At 40.0% G+C, this 25,183-nt stretch overlaps 1 protein-coding gene across 5 annotated transcripts in view; it reads right to left on the minus strand.

Moving 5' to 3' along the window:
- The window catches only part of ALCAM (activated leukocyte cell adhesion molecule), a 159,723-nt gene that overhangs the window by 126,950 nt on the left and 7,590 nt on the right, over positions 1-25,183 (minus strand). Inside the window, exon 1 of one of the 5 annotated variants that reach the window (XM_037907796.2) lies at positions 9,249-9,273. The exons of the other annotated variants lie outside the window; for them this stretch is intronic. The gene's annotated coding sequence lies outside the window, so the exon portion shown is untranslated. Of the gene's footprint in view, positions 1-9,248; positions 9,274-25,183 lie in introns of those variants that run through there. 5 annotated transcript variants of the gene reach the window in all.

The following is a 25,183-nucleotide window of genomic DNA, read 5'->3' on the forward strand; positions in this document are numbered from 1 at the left end:
TTCACATATAAGCCTACTACTTTCCGTAGCAATTTTAGAACAAAAAATAATGCACTCTAACTAGGAGAAATCTAACGCCACAATAGTGGAAATTCCAGATCTGAGAGACTGAGGATTTTAATATAAAATTCTTTTGTTCACCATGCAAACTTTAATAAAATCTGCTGATCCTACTATTGGTTGCATAGGTGCCAATCTTTGCTCTTGATGCTGCACGCAGGTGGAAAGAAAGTGCAGTACCTTAACTGAATATCAACTTAAATGACTATCAACTTCAAAGTTTCTTCTGGCGCATTTAAGTGCTAACAGAACTAACTAAAGCACAAATGTCCAGCTTGACAAACAAATTTAATTACAAACAGGACAGCTAGTGAAGTTTTAATTTGGACTTGTTCTTTAACTACATTCAAATGTTAAAATAATAATTTAACAAGATAAAACTAGACTAGTTGTTGCTGACATAAATTGTAGATTAAAATAGCCAATCAAAAAGGAAGGTAGGGGAGTGTCTTTGTTTGGGGGAGGTCAGGGAGGGGCAGCAGCAGGGGAAGTTGGGTGCTTTTTTTGTATTTTAAGATTGAAAATAGTCCTAATACCTTTTATGTTTTAAGCAGATAAAAGCTGGCTGCCTTTAAATGTTCATTACCTAGTACAGTTGAGCCCATCAATTTCAAAGGCTCACTGCCAGCACAAAATTGAGCTGCCCTGGCAATGGCCCTTTGAAGACAAAACGCCACCAGCAGGACAACAGACAATACAACTGTGCTCAAACAGCCCCTAGCGTGATAGCAAGCAGCTGAGCAAACATAATGGAAAAGGTGAAAGATTATTATTTACCAAAACGAAGCACACACCACCTGAAAAAGTTTCTTATTTAAAATAATTTATCATCAATGTTTCATTTCAAATAGCCTTCCTCTCAGCACCCCTCCTCTTTCTTGGATGATCCCAAGCAGGTGCTTCCACAGCTGGTGTCACTGCCACTCTTCCGCTGGTCAGCAGGAGGCACCTGCTCCTTCCGTTTCAATGGGCAGATGATATACCTGTTTGTATTTTACTTGTTCTCTGCTGGTCTGTTTGGAAGCCTAGGTGAGTGACAGACTACATATATCTTTCACAAGTCAATGTCATGTGCTGACAGTCTTGTGATGGGCTTTTATTTCTGAGGTTATTACAGGTCCTTGCTTTTTAGATTTTTAAGGCCAGAAGGAGCCATTGGATCATTTAGTCTGATACCAAGAGCTGATAAATTTCACCTGGTTACCCCAGGACAGAGCACAATAATTTGTGTTTGGCTAAAGCACACCTTCCAGAAAGGCATCCCATCTTGATTTGAAGACATCAAGAGATGGAGAATGCCCCTCTTTTCTAGGTGCGTCCTAGAGGACAGAAGCCCAGAGACACCCCCCCCCCGGCCGGGCAGAAGCCCTGAGCTGCCCCCACAGTGTGCTAGATGGAAATGGGTGGCGTGGGGCTCCATGAGTTGTTCTTTAAACTGTTAAAAAGAAAAAAGAGCCCCATGCGGCTCATGGGACATGGTTTGGCCACCCCTGTTCTACACTGTTCATGTGCTGACAAGGGCAAATAGAATTCACATTTTTTAACTTAGTAACAAACCTGCTGATTGTGTTGTAAAATGCATACTGCCTGAAACACTACGATACTCTTTTCCTCTCCATATTTTACTTACATACACACATGTACAGTATTGAATTGGATAATAAAGAAAAATATCTAAATCTCATGTCGTCTTCCCTATTTGTGAGGATTTCACAAGTCTTCACACAAATATTGTTGCTACATGTTATCTACCCAAACAACTCATTTTCCTTTTGAAGACGATCCCAAACTTGCTCCCACCACCTTTTAAAAGAAAATTAAAAATAGTAGAAAGGTCTCAGATGCCCTGGTATATGTAAATTTAAAGAGAAAACAACACAAAGATGAAGTAATATACAAGAGTTCAATGCATTATATCTTCTGCTTTGGGTGTTATTTGATAAATTAAGATGCATAAGCTAACTTGTACATAACATTTCTGAAAGGATACAATTTACGAGATTTCTAGCTGTAACATTATTTGAAGTTTTCTTCTAATTATGCCTACCATAGCTTGTAAACATCAATAAAGAATGTGCATTAATAAAACACAGCATTTAGGGCTGAAAATCATGCCCTGCATGAGTGGCAATACAGCACTTTAAGAATTAGCATGGTAGAATTTATCAAACACAAAACAAATTCACAGGAATGCACAAGTGCCAGCTGATAAAAGTGTGGCGATCAGTCTTGTGAAAATATACTGTCGCTGAGACGTTTATCATAAAGGTATTAGAGCAAGTTGTTTTTAACTCTCAGCACTAAAACGTCAGTGCTCAGATACAATGGGGACAGGTGCTACATAAAACCTCAGAAAGGACAAATTATAGTGCATTTCACACTTTGAAAATGGTGGTTAAACAGCCGTAGCGATATAAACCAAGGATATGGATCATGTATGTAAACAATAATTGACAAAAAGTTTCAGTAATTTGCTGGTTTAATAATTTTGGTAGAATAGTCACACACGACATGCAGGATACCATTTTATCATAGTAATTTCATGGCAATAAAGTGTTGACAGTTAGTCCTCCATCACATTAGCTCACTGGGCTTCCCTGTTTCTTTATCACATCAGATCCTAAACAAGGTTTTTGTTTTTAAAAAGAAGCATTTCTAAAAGGTGAAACTTAATTCACTGTATGTCAGCATCAATGTAAAGCAGATTTTCAATGAACTGAAGATGATTCAATTAGAAATCAGAACATTTCAAAATTTAGCTCCTCAAGCCAGGGTTAAAAATGTATTTATATATGTAACACTGCAGATAGGCACTTCTTATAAATCCCATTGGGTGCCTAAGTAGGTTAGGTACTTAACTTCCATTGCAGCCAATGGAAGTTAAGAGCTGTACAGTTTTAACGGTATTATTTAAAGTGCCACAAACAAAAACTGCAATTTTATTTCGGTGAATATTTATGAAGAAAATTATATTAAGGAAACTTACTATTTCTATTCTATTTCTTTGAATTTTAGAAAGTTCAGGATGACTCAGATTATAAACAGATAACCTAGAACTAGAATTCTTTCTTCGTAAAAATCAGAAAAATCCTTTTTGTTAAATATACACACTGAAAAGACCCCACATTTCCCATTTTATTGAGAGCAGACAGCTGTTAATTGGAAGGGGCTGATGAGTCAAAAATATCTCCCAACACTTGTTGGGACTTCTTCCCTTCGAATGTGGTGTTTTACAGGGGGCCATTTTTATAAACTTAATGGGGAACGTTTAAAAAACACAGCAACAAAATTTTACTCCTAAAAGTCAAAACATAATTTACCTAAAAATAAAAAGTGAAAGTTAGAACCAACATCTAAAACTATGCACCTTGCACCGTTTTACACAATTCACCATATACCACTGAGTGCCCAGGCTCGTTCTGTGTAGCGGTTGCAAGAAATACTGTAGCAGTTGTGTACTGCAAGACAGTAAATATTCTAGGTACCCTCTAGGTGACTAGATGTGAGCATTACAGACTTTGCCATTGCTATATGTGGGATAAGGCAAGTAAAGAGTATATTATATATTATATACTAGTTAGTGGTACTTGATGAAACTTTCAAAAGTATAAGTGACCTAGAAGTTTACAGCTCTTTTGAAAATGGAACTTAGGATCTTCTGAAAAGTTTCCTCCATTATCACTAACATTGTATATTAGTTAACAGCACATATTTCATTTTTGAGCTCCAATTTTTAAAAGCTTATCTAATTTTGTTATTTTAAACTGGAGAGAGCAGAGACAGTGATAAGTAAATGGATACTTTTATCTTATTCATTCAAATGGAGAGAAGACTCCTGGTGATACTGATTATGATTCTTTTTCCTGAGCAATACCAATTGTAACTCAGTGCTGTAAAAGTGATAGATTACATTAACATGGCAAGGGCATATTGCCTATGCCCCATTAAAGCTTCTGAAAGTATTAGATTGTCAATATGAGGGAAAGGTCACTCACTTTATGTTGATGTTTTGTGACTAAACTCGAATAGCAGCCCATAATCAAATACTTTCCAGAGTAACATAAAACGATCCATTAGATGGCAATATTGAACAGCAAAATTAATATATTTTTAACTGCCCACCCGATATACATATATGGAAAATTTCTTAGCTAAAATCCAATAATTACAACTGTTGTCTTCATTTTCTTTACCCCAAGTGAGAAAAGTGTGAGAGTGAAAGATTACTTCTGCTATCCATGTAAAGGTACATGCACAGTTAAAATCTGAAATACAGCTGAGGCCCTTTTGCTGGCTTCTGATGGAAATATTCAATCTGGGATGTTTTTCTGTACTTAACAGCCCATGATAAATGAGTACCAAATTTCAAGATTCCAGCTCAATGGGAAAATTGGGTCCGCCAGTCATTTGTTACAAGTGTCTGCAATATTCAGATGCAAAGAGATGATCAAGATGACAAATAACTTGAGATGCTTAAAAAGCTCTCCCAACCTAATCTATCAAATGAATTTCTGTATCCAGAAGGTTAAAGCTCCCATGAAATACTGTAACTCCAGTAGCTGCACAAGGCTTCTCCCTCATCCCCAGTCAAAAAAAAATGAAACCCAAGAATTAGAACTCTAATAGGACTTTCTTCAAACAAAATATCCTTGAAAGAGTGTACATCTCTGGGTTTTGCTTTAGCCCAGAAATGTGTAGAATTCTTTAATCACCAATTAAAAATGTTCATACTTGCACAAATTAAACAAGACCCCATAAGTACAGCATCTAAAATGTAGAGAAAGTATTTTCTGCATTGCTGACATGGCATTAAGAACTATTTGAGGTCTATACTGAATGTGTTCTCATCAGATACTGGATAGCCTTCAATGGCAGTGAAAACAGGAGTTTGGTCTTACTTTGCCTTAAGTCTGCTTAGGGTCTCAGATGAGATTGTACTTGGGGCTAGTCTGTCCTGCCACTTGTGCCACCGTAACTATACTTCTATTTTTACATCTTCCAGCTCCAATGTAGACATACCCTCAGTCAAAGAGACATTATCTTTTATCCAGTCAAGGGTCAGTTACCTCTTCACTCACCACACCACCACCACAAACATGAAAGACACCACAACTTTGGCTGAGAGTGCTGTGTCTGTGTAAAGGAAAGGACAGTAAAACCACACAGTCTCCTACTTTTCCATATCAAGGTGTAGGGTGACCTGACTAATTGGATTCCGGTAAGCCAATCACTAGATAATGCCAAGCATTACTGAGTTGCTCATTTTGCCCAAAGATTACCAACAAGCCACTGAGATCTTCCAAGAGCACAGCTGCATTCCACGGACCTGCCACTTATTTCTGACCAACTTGTTAGACGACGAATGGCTGTCCTACTTAACTACTGTGAAGAGTCCATTTATGTAAGAATCATTTTACTTTTTGTGAGCTACCCTGACACAAGCTATTAGAAAATAAGGACTAAGAGAAAGCTAGAGTGAGATTGGACCTAAAGAAACCTAAGGTGAGATCTACACTACAGACTTTACAGCGGCACAGCTGTAAGGTCCCCCATGTAGCCACTCTGTGCCAATAGGAGAGAGCTCTCCTGCCAGCATAATTAAACCACCCCCACAGAGCGGTGTTCGCTATTTTGCAGGAGAGCCTCTCCTGCTGATATATAGCTGTCCACACCAGCACTTTTGTAGGTGAAACTTATGTCAGTCAGGGTTTTTTTCCCCCCCACACCCTTGACCAACAAAAGTGCTAGTGTAGACAAAACTTAATCAAATAAGAAAAGATATGTTGCCAGATATGTCACATCCAATCTATGGTCTTGTCCATACAAGGAAGAGGTTATAGATATAACTAAGCCAGCAAACCCTCCTAGTGGTTTGTACAAGTTCCCCCAACAAAATAAACTACACCGGCAAAGGGGCTTTTTTGATGGTGTACCGGCAGCTACGCTAGGGCTTTTACCAGCACAGCTATGTCTGGTAAGGGTGTAATTTTTCCTACAGTCCTAATCGATACAGCTGTGCTGGCAAAACTTTAATGTACAAACCAGGCCTACAAGTAGAACACAGTGAGTGTGACCAGAACACTCAGGAGTGCTGAATAAAGGGTAAAGTTTTGTGTTGTAACATGTTAATATCTACAATCGACCCCACCTACCAAGCACACCTTGTCCCTTGCTGTAACTTGAGAGCAATTTCCGCACAAATTACAAAGGAAATTTACACTGAAACCTTTTAAAAAATATATATATATATATATATATCTCACTTATATTGCAGTAATGCCCAAAAAGCCCAGTCAGGATCAGGGCTGCAACATGCTAGGAAACTTGAGGAACACAGCTAGCTGCGAGAACTAATGTGAACTGCAGGACACACTGATCATCGATCGACACTTTGAACGCCTGTCTGAGTGTCACTTGAAGGTCAATCGTTCCCGCGGATGCAGCCCTCCTCCCGTAGTGGTGGAGGGCCATGAGCAATCCCGCCACCGCCATCTGCCGAAGGCTCAGCTGAGGTGTCACAGGCACTGGGATCAGTCTGTCACCCCCCTTCCCGTCCTGGGGAAGGGGAGCCCAGGGCTCTCCCCAACACCTTTGTCCCCCTAAGGTCAGACCTAATGCCCCGGAGCTTCGGGGAGCTTGTCCCTTTCGTGGAGGAGTGGTGTCACAGCAGGTGGTCCCGGGCATCCCATCCACTCATACAGTCCCTGCCCAGGGAATTCCTACCACTACTTATTTGCACCTTCTTTCTGTAATTGTTGTAGCTTTCACTGCAGTGTGGTTTAGAAAGAAACAAATGAACAAAAGTGTTAGCTTGATCATTGCTGCCAGACCACAAGCCTACTTCTCTTGTAGAGAGAGAGTGGATGTTTTCCTAGTAATCTGAAACAGTTATACTTCAGAAGCCCATCTCATAAACGCATAAAAAAATTATATGAGAAATTATTGTAAGGAAAAAATGTGGACCCCCAAATAGTATTGTTAAAGTAAATTCAGTAATAATTCATGTCCTCCTATGTATGAGGGCAAAGAAAGGCCAGAATTAGCTGGAAAACTCTGTACTAATGGCCAGAGTTTCTACTGAATCATCCCAATAGGAGTGGATGAGTTTGTCTCCCCCTGTAGCAGGTCTGGCCCTCCAAATGCATGGACATCATGAAAATGGGATCTCAGAGCATCCATCAGGAGATATGCTTCAATGGATTCCCCAGATACAACCAGGCTACACCTATTCCCAAAGAGGGCTGAGGTTAACATTTCATGTTGATGTCTGGATAAACTCACAGTTAGCATTAACTTATGCAAACTCCCAGCAAATCTGGAGGAGGAATAATTCCACCGAAAGTGGTTCTGATCCATCTCTACTTTTTCCTGCCCCTATTTTACCCTTCAAAAGCTGTGGAGCCCCAAATGCACCATCATCCTGCTCAACCCAGCTTTTAAGTAAAGAACTGTGGTTTTTCCCTCTTTTTACCTTACTGCTGCAGACAGAGGGGAAGATATAGGATTTGTGAACATTATCATATACATTACATTATTCTCTCATAATTTGTATTCTGAATAAATAGGTTTCATAACTGATCAGCAGCAGAAATTCATAAAGAAAAAATGAATCTAATAATACTGACTACACACTGAATCACATAAGGTTTACTAGTAATAAAACACCTAATTATCACTGGACATAACATAAAAATGAAGTACAGTTATTTTTGTAAGCAGTGCAAAACAAACTGGAAAGCGAAGAAAGCACTGACATTTTTCACTTCCTCTAGAGATTGCCTCTGGAACCCCCCCCCGCTCCCGAAGAGAAACTTTGACTTCTAATTTAAAACCCCAAGTTTCAGACATAAGCCTAGAACAATATGCTTTTGCTACTTTATTGGCCTTGGACACCTCACTGTTATCGGTTATTTTATTTCATGAAGATTCTCTCAAAGCTTTATTTTTATGTACATTTCTAGATCTTTCATTTTGAATTTGTTATTCAGTGTCCCCGTCATACTCTCTCAACAGATAGATCAAGACTGTTGTGCTTATATTAATACTAAATATTTATAGAGCGATTTTTATCATCAAAGTGATTTGAGAATAAGTAATCCAAAACTCTGTGAGGGACTCATCCCCATTTCACAGATGGGGAAACAGAGGCAAAGACGTGCCTGTGGCCAGAGAGATACATTGGGTAGGAGATCAGAACTTGTGAGCTACCAGTCCTGTGCTAAATCATTGGACTAATAATTCTTATGAATTATGCTGGACTAACCAAAAATTCTTACTTTTACATACTTACATGAGAGTAATGGGTGCTTTTATGAATTATTTAAGCCAGTGATTTTCAACCTTTTTCATTTGAGGACCTCTAAAAATTTTTGAATGGAGGTGCAGACCCCTTTGGAAACCTTAGACATACAGCTGAACCTCAGAGTTATGAACACCAGCATTACGAATTGACCAGTCAACCACACACCTCATTTGGAATGGGAAGCATGCAATCAGGCAGCAGCAGAGACCAAAAAAAAAAAAAAGGGGGGGGGGAGGCAAATACAGTATAGAACTGTGTTAAATGTAAACTATTGAAAAAATAAAGGGAAAGCTTGTTTAAAAAAGATCTGACAAGGTAAGGAAACTGTTTCAGGGCTTATTTAAATTAAGACAGCTAAAAGCATTTTTTTCTGCACAGCAAAGTTTCAAATCTGTTTTAAGTCAATGTACAGTCGTGAACTTTTGAAAGAACAAACATAACGTTTTGTTCAGAGTTATGAACAACCCTTATTCCCGAGGTGTTCGTAACTGAGGTTCTACTGCAGTCTGCAGACACCCAGCTTGAAAACCACTGATTAAGCTAATGAGCTATCCAGATTCATTTTTCTTGGTGCTAAACTGAGCTTGTCTAACACAACTTGGAGACTGTACTACATACAACAAGTGAGAATATTCAAGACTTTAATATAGGTTATTGGAAAGAGACAGAAAGTAGATCCAATATATCAACTTGTTCCCCTGCCCCAGCTGGTTTCCCCTCTTCCACTCTACCTCTTTCCTCCCCCATTTGACATATCATGTCCTCCATTTCTTCACGCTCATGCATCCAACAGTTATCAACATAGTTACTGCTACATTTTTTCCCCACTGAGTAACAAGTTCCTTGGCCTTTCCCCCATTCCTTCCAGTTAATCAGCAACACCTACTTCGGTCTTATCTTCTGTCAGAAGTTGGGGGGAAACAGAAAATCTTGCCCTTTCCAAGAAGTATGCTCCCTTCCCTGCAAGGCCTTTTTCTCCTCTGCCAAAAACTACCCAGCTATTCAAATAACTCCCTCTCATAACACTGCTGACGTAGTAATAGTGAGAGGCAGCTCTGAGCAGTGACTGCAGAGGCACTGAACAGAAGATTGGTTGAGCTGGGAGGAGAGGGAGTTTACTCCCTGTAAAGGCCAGAGGGCCTCCCGCAGAATGCAAAAAATTCAAGCAGGCCACGTCATCAAGAGATTCTCTCTATCTACATGGACTCTCTGAAGGAGGGAGAGTCTCAAAAGACTCTCCCCAGGCCTCAAAGGGGCCACCAGCAGAAGTGAAGATTTTTTTTTTCCCCTCCCCACACACACTAATGACTTTGCCAATGCAGCAATACAGAACAGAATTTCCCCACACGTGGTTTGAAGAACACGTGGTGACAACCTGAGAAGTGCCTGACCCCTGAGAGTGAATAAAAATAGTTGTCTAAATACCCTTCAGATAGTTTGGCTGAAGCTAATTTTGAATCCTGAATGAGATTCAAGCCAGACTGTTATAAAGTAAAGTAACTAACTATTTTTCATTGTTAAATTAAGATATCAAACATACCTAGAAAAATACTTTCATTTTCACTTCTGTTACAGTCTGCTGCAGTGTGATTTAAGAATAACCACAAACTTGAAATGAATGACTAATCATTGCTGTACAGGTCAAAATACAAGCCTGCACCAGAAAATGAAGTTCTGTTTAGGAAACCAAATGAGAATGTCATTTAAGACTTGTGAGAGATTAAGGGCAGCAAAAGAGAAGAATAACAATGTTAGCCAAAGTGGCTCAGGTGAATGAGAAGGGCTTTTACAAAAATATCAAGGGGTATAATAATAGGAAGTAGGCCAATTTATAAAATGGTTAAGCTTGCCCTTTAAAAATCAGTCTTTAACAAGAAAAAAAAATTATGTTTATAATTATGGAATAATGTAAAAGGTGACAATATCACCTTTTGATCAAAAGCATATAATAGCAAAAAAATCTTGGAAGAGATTAACACTGAATTATCAGGCCTGAATAATATTCACCCTAGGATCTTACGGTAATGAGCTAATAAACTTTACTGAATCGCTATTTATCAAAAGTCATGGTAAAAGAATTGGGAAAAAAAAGCACAAATGTAATCACTTTCTTTTTAGTGGAGATCAATATCCTGCCATATCACCATCTGGCAAGTAACGTAGCTGAATATATATAAAAAAAATATGATACAGGATCCTGGAGAAATAAGCAGCATGGGCTTATAAAGCACAAATATGCAGACTTTTCAGAATGTAAATACAAAAATCACTGGATGATGGAATGCATTAGATGCAATACTTGGAACTTTTGCAATTTTGCACAAAGTATTACTTGAAAAGTTAATCCAAAATAGAACAGATAATATGAAATGTCACATGAAACAGGGACTGGAGGACTGCAAACATACTCATTTAAGATAGCAGTCAACATGATGCATCAGGGATTAGCTTTCATCTGGTTTTATGTGGCATCTTTATTTAAAGACCACACTAAAGAATGATACAGAAGATACTAACCTTGGCATAAGACTGCAATCATTAACAAGGACAGAAGCAATGTAAAAGAGCCTAAAAATGTCAGAAGTTTCATCAAGAAATAAAGACTCAACTAGAGGAAAATTATGCTAAGATACCCGAACAAAAACAAACAGAGATTCTATAGGAAGGAGATACTTCAAAAACAAGGCTGATAAAGACTATGAGTGACAGTGAATAGAAAATTAGATATGATCCTACAGTGTGATTGTCAGGGTAGAAAGACCTACATTTTTCTGATGCAGACACATCATCCTAGTCCATGGAGGCAAATGTCACCAGCAATGCAGAAACAAGACCTCCCACCTAGAGTCACTAATGAATTCCAGGACCCCAATGAGAAAAACTGTGGTAATAGGAGGATGACTTTTTCCTCTCTTCCTTGTCAAACCTGCTATGCCTATGCGGATGTGGATGAAGGAATTTTGGGGAGGCAGGGTGAGCAGCAAGATCATGCAGCTGAAAGGGAGCTATTGTGGTGAGCAAACAAGTATTTAATTCATGAGAAATAAGCCCAGAATGAATATGATGGGTGTAACCAAAGAGCGTACTGGAAATTAAGGGCTCAATCCTGACCCCATGAAAGCCAGTTTTGACAGACTTTAACGACTCAGACTCCTAGATTTTAAGGCCAGAAGGAACCATCATGATCATCTAGTTTGACCTGCACATTCCAGGCCACAGAGCCTCACCCACCCACTCCTGTAATAGATCCCTAACCTCTGGCTGAGTTACTGAAGTTTTCAAATCATGATTTAAAGACTTCAAGTTACAGAGAATCCATCATTTACACTAGTTTAAATCTGCAAAGTGACCTCTGTCCTATGCTGCAGAGGAAGGTGAAAACCCACCAGGGTCTCTGCCAATTTGATTCAGGGGAAAATTCCTTCCCAACCCCAAATATGGCAATCAGTTAGACCCTGAGCATGAGGGCAAGACCCAGACATCTGGGAAAGAACTGTCCCATCATCAGCCATTGGAGATATAAAGAGAGCAGGATAATGCCCCAATAGAGAATCCTAGAGCGCTACACTAAATCACTGCAGGTATTTACTGAGAATTATTATAGTTTATACTCTGTGGTAATAAATTTTAGGATTGGACATTTGATTAGAAAAAGTAAGTTCAATTTGCCATTTGCTAACTTCTGATAATAGATAGCTATAATTGATTCATGCTATTACCAGGCATCCAATTGCATTGTTATTAAAGGCTATATATGAAACAGATATTTTATCTGTTGTTGTATCTGTTTCACTGGCTACTTTCTTTTTGAATGAAAAATGGACTAAACATTGAAAGATAACCTTATTGCTATTTACTTTTTACGGTCTCTTTCCTTCACCCACTTATTCCCTAAAAGTCTCTCAATCTCCTCCTACTTTTTTCTAGTTAACTTTAATATCCTCACACATTTTCCCCCACCCCCCAAAAAACCCCAAAGCCCCACCTCTCTCAATTTTAACTCTCCTTTTCCCCTCTAGTTTAAAAAAAAAAAAACCAAGGGAAGCAGTTCCAGCCACTCTGTTCCTCCCCTCCAGTAAAGAGCATTGCCTAGACTCCTGTGCTCTCTGGTTTCCCTTTCCTTCCTGTGTGAAGGAATACAGCTCTGAGGCCTAATCTACAGGCCTCAGTGCTTTTGCCAGTATAGTTTATACCAGTTCCCTGAAAGAAATAAGCTACAGCAACAAAAGCACATTCTTGCCATTATAACTGTGCTTACACTAAAGCTTTCGGCAGCATAGAAATGTCATAATAAAATCACTCCAACCAACATTACTATACTGGCAAAAGTTTCTAGGATAGACCTGATCTAAGTTACTCTAACTACTTTGCAGATGCATGAAGGAGCCCTACCAGTTTTGCATATTCAGCAGAAAGAAAACAAGCTTTGTTTCTTTCTGGGCTTATCTACACTACAGAATTAGGTCAACTAAAGTTAGGTTGACCTACAGCCACCAAACTGTTCGTGTCTATACTGTCCTCTTTCTGCCAGTGGTGCATTTCCTCACTAGGAGTACTTGCACTCACTGAAGTGGGGCCTTATGAGACTCTGACAGCCCGAGTGCAGGGTATTGACAGCCACACAGGCTCACAGCAGGTGCCCACTCTCCCTCTCTCTCCTCCTGTCCCCAGCCTCACTGGGGCTCATAGCCAGAGCACCCAGCCCTGGGATTGACAGAGAGAGCCAAAAATGAGAAATAGCAGCAGCCATGAAACTGACAAGAACATCAATTTTACTGCTGGTAGGCTCCCTGCTGTGAAACTGAGCCCTGTGCCAGGCTGAGAGCTCCTGGTGTCAGTCCTGGGAAAGGTGTGTGTGTGTGTGTGTGTAAGGGTGTCCAGCTGTGAGCCCCTTGTGGGGCTGACAGCCAACAGACACGTAAGTAATGCAGTGTCTACACGAATACTGCATCGCCCTAATCACGTTGACCTAAGCACTGTACCTCTCACAGAGGTGGAGTTATTAAGTTGATGTAGTGGGCAACTTACATCGGCGGGAGCACCATTGTAGTGTAGATAATGATAGTCAGGTCAACATAAGGCAGCTTATGTAGCGTAGACCAGGCCTCTGTGATGTTATACGTGGTATAATACACACATAGAAGATCTTGTTTTACACGATCAAGATGCTACCATGGCACAGAGAAGAACGATGGCCTTGTGTTAAAGGTCAGAACTGAGTCAGAAACACACCTCACTTCTTAACAGCCACACACCTCCTTTTTGATATAAAAAACAGGTCACTTAACCTCTTTAGGTATGTCTACACTGCAGCTGGGAGTGAGCCACCCAGCTCACCCTAGCACACTAGAAGTAGTGGTGTGGACATTGCAGCTCAGGCAAGCTCACTCGATCCCCATGGCTTGAGAGTCTAAGCCTCAGCCTAAGCCGCAACGTCCACACTGCTATTTCTTGCACAGCAGCCTGAGCACCACTGTCATGAGACCTTCTACACAGGCTGGGAGCTGCAGTGTAGATATACCCTTTGGTGTCCCAGTTTTTATGGAACTAGAAAACCTGCAAACAGTATTGTTTGAGGTGACCAACCACATCCTATCAGTATTATCAAGAGTTTAACACAACATATTGGTGGTTAGAACAAGCACAAAATCAACTATTTGCTTCAAGTTAAAATAAAAAAAAGTTTAACCTAGTATGGATCTTTGCTTTCATTCTTCCATTCCAACTGAGCAAGACCTCACAAGTAAAAGGTACCACATCTAACTCTAGCCAAGTCTTGAATCTTTTCTTGGCCAAATGTAAACACCCTTTTAATGTCCAAGACCATTACACCAAGAATAGAGGGCTTTCATTGACACTTGCAACAATGCATCATTTTTAGTTCGTTCCATTTTCCCTAGTAAATTTTGCAAAGATCATGCTTCCTATCACCATATCACTCCATGTGAGCCAAGATTTTATAGTTTTCCCCAGATAAATTTGTGATTTAAATCTCCTTTAGCTACTCATGGTGATCTCTCATTAGCTTACATTCTGTAGATTTACCCTCTCTGTGTCTGAAAAGGACTCCCAAAAAAAGGTGGAATATACATGATAGTTACTCACAGCGATCTAACAAAAAATATGCTTCACTGAAAATTACTCACCAAGAATAAATTTCAATGAAAATAAACTCCCAGGATAGGTTTTAGTGCTTAGTCTTTAGTACACAAAAGAAACACAACTACCTCACTTCAGGTGGAAAACGGGCATGCAGCACACATGAATGGGACCATAACTGTATTAATTATAACTGCAGCCAAAAATGGACAAGTAAACATTTCTGGATTCAATAGCCATGCATTTAATTAAATATATCCTGATCTCAAAACTAATAAAGAAGAATATCTATAAAGATACATCTTTCACATTAAGTCTCATTAAAACAGTTACAAGAGCAAAAATCTGTTTTAAAGGATTTTCTTGCATTTTAGTTAGCAATCAGAAAAACTGTGATAGATAATTGAAGGGTGTGGTATTTTAGTACCTACATGGTATTTTAGTTCTCACCAGAGGGATGTAAATTCCAGTGCACACTAGTGTGTCACACATTAACTGGCCCATGTGGGCCCTGGCTGGAGCACACTAAAAGTTTCCTAGTGAACATTAATGTAATTCCATTTCAAACAGTACTACATGAACACACGCTAGGGGACTTTCAGTGTGTCCATCTGGCCAATTAGTGCATGGCATGCAAGCATGCACTAGAATTTATACCCCTCTGGTGAAGACCAATGAACCAAGTAGACAAATCCACTGCTTGCAACATGCATTGAGAATATGTCAGAGTCAGAATGGAAACTGATGAGAATCTATGCCTGAAAATCTTTAAAGCAAGTTTCAGCCCTCTGCCATCTTATTAAAGGCACCCACAAAGGGAGCAGAGGGAATAGTACAACTCATTATACAACATGCTCATGATCCCAACAGCAACCTGAATTTATTTATTTCCTACACAGGTCATCAGCTGCAAGACTACTTCAGCCCTCACGATCAATGGGAGAGGAGATATGCATTAAACAAATAAGTGTTAGGTGGTGATCAAATGTGAGATCCAATATCGACCATTAAATTTATAAACCAAGACACCAATTAGGCAATGTACATAACCTCCTGGAGTAGTCCTGTTGAAGTCACACGCCTAAGTACCTCCTGGAACAGGGCCAAAAATTGTTACAAGTTAAAAATTGACACCAAAACATAAGTACGTCGTATGATTTCTCTCCTACAATTACATTTTATTTTAAAATAAACTTTTGTGTCAAATCAAGCTAATACAGCCAAAGGGATTTGTAATGTTCATTTCTGCAGTGATTTGACAAGGTACAAGTTAAGGAAGGAAGACTGGTTAACCCTGATAAGTGAATTACTTTTGCATTAGTGGGACAGACAATTATATATTTACACTAATGTTTGTATTAAACTACTCCTACAAAAAAATCTATTTGAAAGTTACTATACAATCATAGGTTTATTTACCCAAGAGACTAAAAAGCTTGAAACTCATGTTGCTAATTAAGAAAAAATGAAGATGAATGTTGCTTCAGAGAAAGTTTGACGCTCGGATAAATATTTAATTACATATTTTTGTTAAAATGAGCAATTACGCTCAGCGTATTGCTTTTCCCACTGCCGCCTCACCTCATACACACATGTACACTTACATAAATGAAGTAAATGAAACCATTATAGGTCTCTGGAAAAATGCATAGAATAGTATATAGGAAATTTTTAAGTTATCTGTAATGGTGACCCAAGAACATGAAAGAAGTTTCTTCAATTTGTGTAACCATTTACTCAGAATAATTCATCTGAAGACCAATGATGAAAGACAATATAGTTGAAACATAGGAGAAGTACAACCTTGAGGCACCACTTCAGGAAGGTGGGTGACTTGCTGTGGCAGTCAAGAAAACTGACACATTTGATGTCGTGGACGAGAGTAAAAAAACTGAAGCTGCTGTAGTGTGGCGGTAAATAGAGCAGTGACAAAATCAGGTAGTTATTGTAACTCTAAGAATGGGGACACCTAGATAGATAGTGAGAGTGGTAGCCTGATTATCCAAGTGAGATTGAGAATGCATGTGATCACATGGGAAGATATAAATAGTGCCCTCTACTTTATCTCCTGACTTTCAGTACTCCCTTCTCTGTTCTCCTCCAGTGCCTCTCACTGCTTCATCAGCATGTCCTTTGAAGGGTCCTTCTCATTCTCGCCCCACCTCCCCTTCTGCAGGGATTCCAGAGAGCTAAGTCCTTGGTCACTTCTCTTCTCCCTCTATACCATCATTTCATGCTCAACCTTTCCCCAGAGTCCCCTCTCCTTTCTTGATCACTGTGGACAACACCACAATCCTGTCTTGTCACTCAGGCCTGTAACCTGGGAGTCGTCGTCAACTCGGATCTCTCTGTAGACCCTCACGTCCAGGAGTGTCTACATCTTGCAGATCATTTCTGCATAACACCTTTAAGATGAGCCTTTCCTATGCATCCACACAGCTAAAAAACTCTTGTCAAACTCTTATGTGAACATCCTCCTTCCTAGCTTGACAAATACAGTCCAGCCCACTCATGTCTCATGACGCTGCAAAGATCATTTTCCTACTCCATTGCTTTGACCACATCACCCCTCTTCTTATATGCATCCATTGGCTTCCCTTTCTCTATTGCATCAAACATAAACTGCTTGTCTTTGCTGATTTCAAGGCCCTCCACAGCTTAACATCTCTCAGTCACCATGGAGATGTTGATTCCTGCCTTTGACTGGTTCATGATGCCAACCTTCAACATACACTTGTTAAATTTCCAAACAAACAATTATCCTCCTTCAGAGCCCTCCTTCAAAAAAAAATTCACTTTTTATATATCTATTATATTTTTTATATATATACACACACACTCTACATAGCAGCAGCACATTATAAATAAAGAGAGAGAGAGAGAGAGAATGGTTAGACTGCTGGTGTGCTGAGACTGCTATCTATCATGCTGACTCACCAATACCACCACATCGTTTCTCTGAGCTCCCCCCATCTCTCTGTATTCATTTGTCTTTTACTCAGATTGCAAGCCCTTTTAGGTAAGGACTCTCTTTGTTCTGTGTGTCCTGGTCCATAACTAGGAATCCTACACACTACAGCAGGGGTGGGCCAGATCCAGCCCGCCAGCCATTTTAAACCGGCCCTCGAGCTCCCATGGGGGAGCTGGGTCTGGGGCTTGCCCTGCTCTGGCGCTCCAGCCAGGGAGCAGGGTTGGGGGCTGCTCCACGCAGCTCCCGGAAACCGCAGCATGGCCCCATTCTGGCTCCTACGCTCTCTAATGGCCTCCCTCCAATTGCCCCCTCTGGTACTCCAATGGGAGCTGCGGGGCAGTGCCTGCAGATGGGGCAGCGTGCAGAGCTGCCTGGCTGCACCTCCACGTAGGACCTGGAGAAGGGACATGCTGCTGCTTCTGGGAGCCTCTTGAGGTAAGCACCGCCTGGGGCCTGCACCCCTGAACCTCTCCCCACACCCCAAGCCTCTGCCCCAGCCCTGATCCCACTCCCGCGCTCTGAGCCCCTCAGTCCCAGCCCAGAACATTCTCCTACACCCCAAACTCCTCATCCCCAGCCCCACGCCAAAGCCTGCACCCCTAGCTGAAGCCCTCACCCTGCCCCACCCAAGCCCGGAGCCCCCTCCTGCACCCTGAACTCATTTCTGGCCCCACCCTCTAGCCCACTCCCCCAGCCAGAGCCTTCACCCTCTCCCGCACCCCAATCCCGATTTTGTGAGCATTCATGGCCCACCATACAATTTCTATTCCCAGATGTGACCCTCGGGCCAAGAAGTTTGCCCACCCCTGCGCTACAGTAATACAAGTAAGTTGAGCACTGCATTCCCATATTTATGGAAAGGATGAACTAGTGGATTTTTGCTAGTGCTTGTAAATTTTCTTAATAATTTTGCAAGGCTGATTTAAAGAAAATTATCTGCATGTGCACCATAAACTATTTCAGGGTCTTAAATAATTATTTCTCCTTGTGCGTTCATTTCTTTGGTTTTGTCATACCTCTAAGAGATATTTGGCCAAATTCTTACCTCAAATGCACAAGTGTAACAAAACAGGATCTCTCTACCCCCGTCTTAGGTGTTTCACAACAAAAAGGATATACTAAACGCTGGGGCAAAAGCCACTTTTGTCCCTTGTGCTGACGAAGAATTACTCTGAGTGGTTATGCTACTGTAAATTGTACTTTGAGATATTTACACTTCCTTCCCTAATCTTGCCTCCTTTCCACAGTCCAATACCTCTACATAGCAGCAGCACATTTCAATATGTAGAGATTTCCCAAAGGGTGAATAGTTTGCATATTCTGAGTGAGCAGCAATGGTTTTAAGTGTCTGTCTCATTTAAATTACATGACTGTCACAGATACATGGCGTGGAGTTGGGAGAAGAGAATGCATAATCTTTAGCCAGGATTAACCAAAGCTTTCCTAAAAAGGGGTCAGTTGAGTCAGAGTAGCTGCAATTCCAAGTTTTCAGAGCACAGTAAAGTGGATGCTAGCCAACTTTGTAGACTACCTAGTTTTAGAGAAAGGTTAATGGGCCCTTTTTTATTCCAGCTAGTCTACAAAGCCAACCACTGTCCACTTCAGTATGTTTTGAGCTTTGCAGAACCCAGAGGGCCTCTTAACTCCTCCAATTTTCCAAACCTCCATTTAACCAAATGTTTTGAATGTCTTCATCCCTGAAACAAAGGTATCTTTTTTCCTTATACTTAGGTATTTTGAACTTGCCATTGAACATAATTCACTGAAGCACCACCCAACAAGTGATACTACTGAGAAAACCTAGGAAACCACATCCAACTTTTAAACACAAAGAAAGCCATCTTTTCTTATTTTGTTTAAATGTGTCTTGTCACAAAAGAAAACAGAAAAACATTCAAGACACTGGAGTGTACACAACATAGATATTTTTGTAGTTTCCAAGTTCCTCAGTTTTGCTTAATCATTTAATACCCTAGGCTACTTTTGCCTCTATTGTTCCTTAAGATTACAAAAAAAATGGATACAGATTATGATATTGCACATTTGTTAAATTTCACTAGTTAATCAGGAATATTTCATCTTCTATCTCCTACCATAAAAGGAAATGTTGAGGATGGGGTTTAACCCACATTTTACAAGTTAAACTACAGTACATAGGTAGCTTGAAAAAAAAGCCTATTTTACGATTTCTCAGTTGCCAACTCTTGCAATATTTGGTGTATTTTTCTTAACACACAAGCTCCTGAACTCAAGTAATGAGGTGAAAATTTCAGCTTTCATTTAAAAATTTTTTTAAAAAAATGTTTTGTCCTTATGATTGTGGTTGAAAATGTGATCCAAGTGTACCCTAAATACTCAAAAAAAATCAAATAAAAAGAACCTGAAATTCTTTTTAAGGTCTCATGATATTGGGGACCCAACTCATTTTTAAATACTTGTGGTTGGTAAATACTGTGTTTTGAAGTTCGTTACCAAGCTTGCTGGAATAATATGGACAAGCCCTAGTGGCAGCAGTAAAGAGCACACAGACTACTCATTAGGACTCAACGCAAATAAAGTTCTCTGCATTTTCAGATAGTCTACCTCCAATGGCAACTACCAGAGACAGGTCCGTCCGATGCAGAAGCAGCACACCTAGTCCTTTGCCATTTGCAGGGCTTGAAAGGTTGCAAGCATTTTTAGCGGCACTGGGGCCTGAAGAGTTCTCTGTAAGCTGTCTCTCACTCTATACCAGGAATGTTCCATTCTGTATTCTAACAAGTTTGATGAAATGAGAAGCCTGATTATTTTTTTAGTTACCTGGTACTGCAGTTTGCAATTTAGACTGTTCAAATATACTCAGTAGATGCTTATGGCTCTTGAGGAAATCTCCATCCTCACCCCAGCCTCATGGTTGGGAGTTTCTGAGCTGCCAGAGAGAAAAACAAATGACCTTCCCATCCCTGCATCACTCTTGATTCTCAAGAGTTTCCTATCTATGAACAGCCACTGATGGGAAATGGGATTGGCTCTGGGACTGGCCTCCGAATAAAAGGGCTACAAATATGCTACTCTTACTTCACAGATAGACATAGCCTTTTACTCTTCCTTCTCCCTTCAGACAACATCCAGCCGCCAGTGTTCCCCGAGCAGAGGAGAGTAAATGAACTCAGACATCTCAGAATCTGCCATGTTGCTAGAACATTGGGGAACTCATTTGGGGACCAAACTGCTGAAGGGTTAAAGTGTTTCATTGGGAATTGGAAGACATGGGTTCTAGTCCCATTTCTACAAGTGATGTGCTGTGCATCTTAGGACAAATCTTTTAACCTCCCTGTGCCTCAGTGACCACCTCTATAAAGTAGATGATGCCTACCTCATTGAGGGTGGAGGAGGATTAGTATGTGTGTGTTAAGTATTATGGAGTTTTTTCATTTTATCTGGTGTTTATCCAGAGTTTTAAGCATCTCTGAAAATTTAACATAATTAGAAAATCTGATGTTTACAATGCAGTCGTCTTGATTATTAATTGGAAAACTTTTAAATGGACACTTGGAGACTACCACAAAAACAGAAGGCAAAACCCACGTATGAAACATGTTCCAAATCCTCCTTCAAATGCCAGGCCTCATTCGATGAATCCCTGATATCCCTCAAGGTCTTAAGAAAAGTTGGGTTGTGTGGTATGTCCTGAAGGTTAACAAATGCAGATTCTGGCAGATCAAGGAGGGAACAGAATTCTAGAGAACAGGAACCCTCATGGAGAGCATCCTGCTCCCTTGCCTCTAACTGAAAGAACATCCACCTTGAGCATCTCTGCTATTCAAACTGGCAGCGTCTCACAGGACGAGAAGCAACCATTCAGGTGACCGCCTCAAACTATTTAGGGCTTTATAAGATAAAACAAACACCTTAAATTTCACTCAAAGCCACAAACAACCTGCATAGCGGCAGGAGTGCTGGTGTTATCTGCTCTTTTGTAATCATAGAATATCAGGATTAGAAGGGACCTCAGGAGGTCACCTAGTCCAACCCCCTGCTCAAAGCAGGACTAATCCCCAACTAAATCATCCCAGCCAGGGCTCTGTCAAGCCTGACATTAAAAATCATTTTTGTTGCCCTCCGCTGGACTCTTTCCAATTTTTCCACATCCTTCTTGTAGTATGGGGCCCAAAACTGGACACAGTACTCCAGATGAGGCCTCATCAATGTCGAATAGAGGGGAACGATCACGTCCCTCGATCTGCTGGCAACACCCCTACATATACATCCCAAAATGCCATTGGGCCTTCTTGGCAACAAGGGCACACTGTTGACTCAGATCCCTTGGTCAGGGGTGTTTTTTGCCAACATGGCTATGCCACCAAAAGCCCTAGTGTAGATTCAGTTATACTGGCAAAAAGACTAGCTTATTTTGCCGAGGAAACTTTGTACAAGCTATACAGGCAATATGACTTTTTTTCAGGTATAAACTCCATCCACACTAAGAAGCTATACCAGCAAGCCTTTTAATTGTAGGTAAAGACACATGTACTGCTCAATAATCAGGTGATCACTTTCTGCACAAACTTTACCTTGTATGTGGTCTTAATGTGCAGCCCATACAAAACATATTACAAAAGTATAGTCTCAGTAGCCAAATGTACACATCATGGTAGCAAGAATCACTTCTAACCAGATAGACTGAAAAACAAGCCTTCTGGTTACACTTAAAGCAGCCCTGAATCTAATAAAACAAGATTGTGAAGCGGTGTTGCAAATGATGGATGCTCTTCATCTACTAGGGGTGCAAATATCACCCTTGATAGCACTCCTGGATACTTCCCCCAACAAACCAACCAACCAACCCTTCAGTCCTGACTGAATTAAGACTCTGCCAGATCACCAATTTCATGGGGAATAATAATAATAATAAAAAAAAAGTCACAGTGGGTTATTCTTTCCACTGCAACAGCCGGCTCTGATGTAATGGAAACAGTGAGCTGTGTATCATCAGCATACTTCTATGCTGCAACCCATGCTTACTAACTCTAGCAACCTCAGGTACACAAACAGGAAGGGTGACAAGAGGACCCCTGCAGTACTCCATGTAACAACACCCTTTGGACAGAAGGGCAATTGCTCAGAAATCACCTTTGGAAACTTCCAGAGAAGGATGTACGCTGCTCAAAAAAGCCCTCCAATAGTCCCCGGAGCTGTACAGCAAGAAAACTTCAGAGAACCACAAACTCCCTCCAGTAGAAAGGGTGAATTGGTCAAAATGCAACATTCCATGGAGACTAGAGATGGAAAATTTCCTTCCACAATCCTCTCTATGGCAGCACAGGACTCTCTAGGACTCACAGGACTGTTGGGGAAGAGGCAATCATGATATGGAGACCATTTTCTTTTAGAGCAGATAGACATTATTTATTAGTTTTTGAAGTTTGTTCTCCCTCTTTTAAGTGGACTAAAATTTTAAATAATCATAGGATTCAGTGCTTCTCAGCACTGAAAGGAACACAGAGGGATCTCACGAATAAAATCTATATAAACACTAACATTTTTACTTTGTTACCTAAACTTCAATCCTGCATACACAAAAGCTCCAATTAAGTCAAACCAGCTCTGCATGGGCACAGAGTCTGCCAGTGCAGAGTACTGTACACTGTCTGACTGGGGGCTAGATGTCTATAGGAAAGCAAGGACTGTCATTTCCTGTCATTCAAGGCTACCAGAGTGAGTGAAGTTAAGGTAAATCAGCTAGCAGTTATCCTAAAGAAAATAATGGCCTCTGTAACAGGGGTCATTATGAGAACTTGGTAAGTAATTCCTATTGAATCTTTAAGCCACTTGAAAGAAAAAGGAAGGGGGAAAAAAAGGCAACCTATATAACATTAGTGTGTTAGGTAACCTATATATCCATAATGGAAGAATGTATTTCTGCTAATTTAATGCTCAAATAATAAACTAGTGCATATTCTTTGCTTAGATAATGTATATTTAAACTGTAAAGAGTACCTGCAGAATAAACTTTATATTCCAGAAAATTTCTTCTATTATTTGTGCAACAAAACTACGGTTTGGAATGTGGCTAGATGGTACAAACTGGTACTGTCATGAGTCAATATTATGGTAGCTACTGCATCACCCCAGACAGTCTAAGATTAAAAACAATAGTCTGAGAACTGAACATTTCAGTCAAATAGAAAAAACCTCAGCAGTACACACAAATTTGAGAGATTATTCCCCTTGTATGATTTGCAAGCTATCACCTGGGAGTGGCAAATGTTTTTCATTCTCTCTTCCAGCCTGCCTGTTCTTTTGTCTTCACCAACAAAGTGGGACAATGTTAGCAGGGACTGAATGAAGTCTCCAGTTTAGTAATGGGGAAGCAAGTCGCATAATATTGTATTCAGATTCATTTGAACTTTAACAGTAGATAAGCTAACTTTTACCTTACCACTTTTCTTCATATATGCATGCATACATGCAGTTATTCAACTTAAAAAGCTGGCATTCAGCATCAAGACTGAGAAATCCAAGGATTTAAAGTTGCTCATTTGGGATCCACCTCATGGATTCAACTGTAAAAACGCTGGCGTAAATAGTCAGTGCGTTTTCTCCAATTATAAAATGACAGACTGTACGTCCATTGGTAAAGGCCATTAAGATTATCTCTGGTCTCTAAATTAATTAGAATTTACCAATAGAAAATTCTATCTTCATTTGGAACAACTGATATAGAGCCCAGAAGAAGAAGAAAAAAAAAACGCTGTTTCTGGCTACCATGAAAGTCTGTAAAAAGCTTTCTGACACGGCAAGGCATTTTGTTCATTGGGAATAATAAAAAAAAAAGTCACACAGAAAGACAATCCTCGCTGCACAATCAATCAAAACCAAAACACTGGGGTGGGGGTGGGGAGCGGAGCAACCCACCACCCAACCCCACAGTGCTCCTAGCCAACTGTCCAACACTTTGATCTCGATTTTGGATACTCAGATATCAGAATGAGACATCTTCTCTAAACAAAACAAAAATCCCAAATGCTTTTTCTAATATGAATTGTTACCTAACCATTAGTTTTTACTAGGCTGAACTGCACCACCTAACCTTTTTCATTTCTCAACATCTCAAGCTTCATGCAGTCTTGGAGCCTTAGAATTTCACCTGCCCTGCAGGATGAATTCTAACACTGCCTTCCTGGAAAATAATAAATCACTTGTTGCCTATGGGATAGATGAAATTTTAAGGCTCCACACCCACATATTTCCAGCTTTATAATTCTAAAGTCTTGGAAGCAATGGCGCTTTACACTTTCCCATCCTTATTTAAGCATTCCAAGCACCGAAAGGAATAAGTATTTAATATGATATGGTTATATACATGAAAAAGGATTTAATTCTAGTTGTCTATAAGTTACAGAAAGTTATAATATTTTAAAAACAAATACAGTTACTTCCATTTTTGTTCAACTGAAAAATTAAAAAACACAGTAAATTATTATTGACTAACTGGAAAAGACACTTGGCCAGCATTCACTGATTGCATGCTATTCTTAGAATGCAAACAGAGAAACATTGAGTTCACTAGTGAATTTACTCCAAGTACACAATTTAACAAGACACCCTGAATTAAAAGAAAATTTTATTAAAGAGGGGTGATCCCTAACAACTCTCCATAATTAGCCTGAAGATACTATGGTGATGAACACTATAAAAATCTCTTACACAGAAGTTCTTCCTAGCGCCTATATCGGGATTTGCAGGGTAATTACCTGTTTCTTGTATTT

Source organism: Chelonia mydas, chromosome 1 (assembly GCF_015237465.2).
Source record: "Chelonia mydas isolate rCheMyd1 chromosome 1, rCheMyd1.pri.v2, whole genome shotgun sequence".
NCBI lineage: Eukaryota > Metazoa > Chordata > Testudines > Cheloniidae > Chelonia > Chelonia mydas.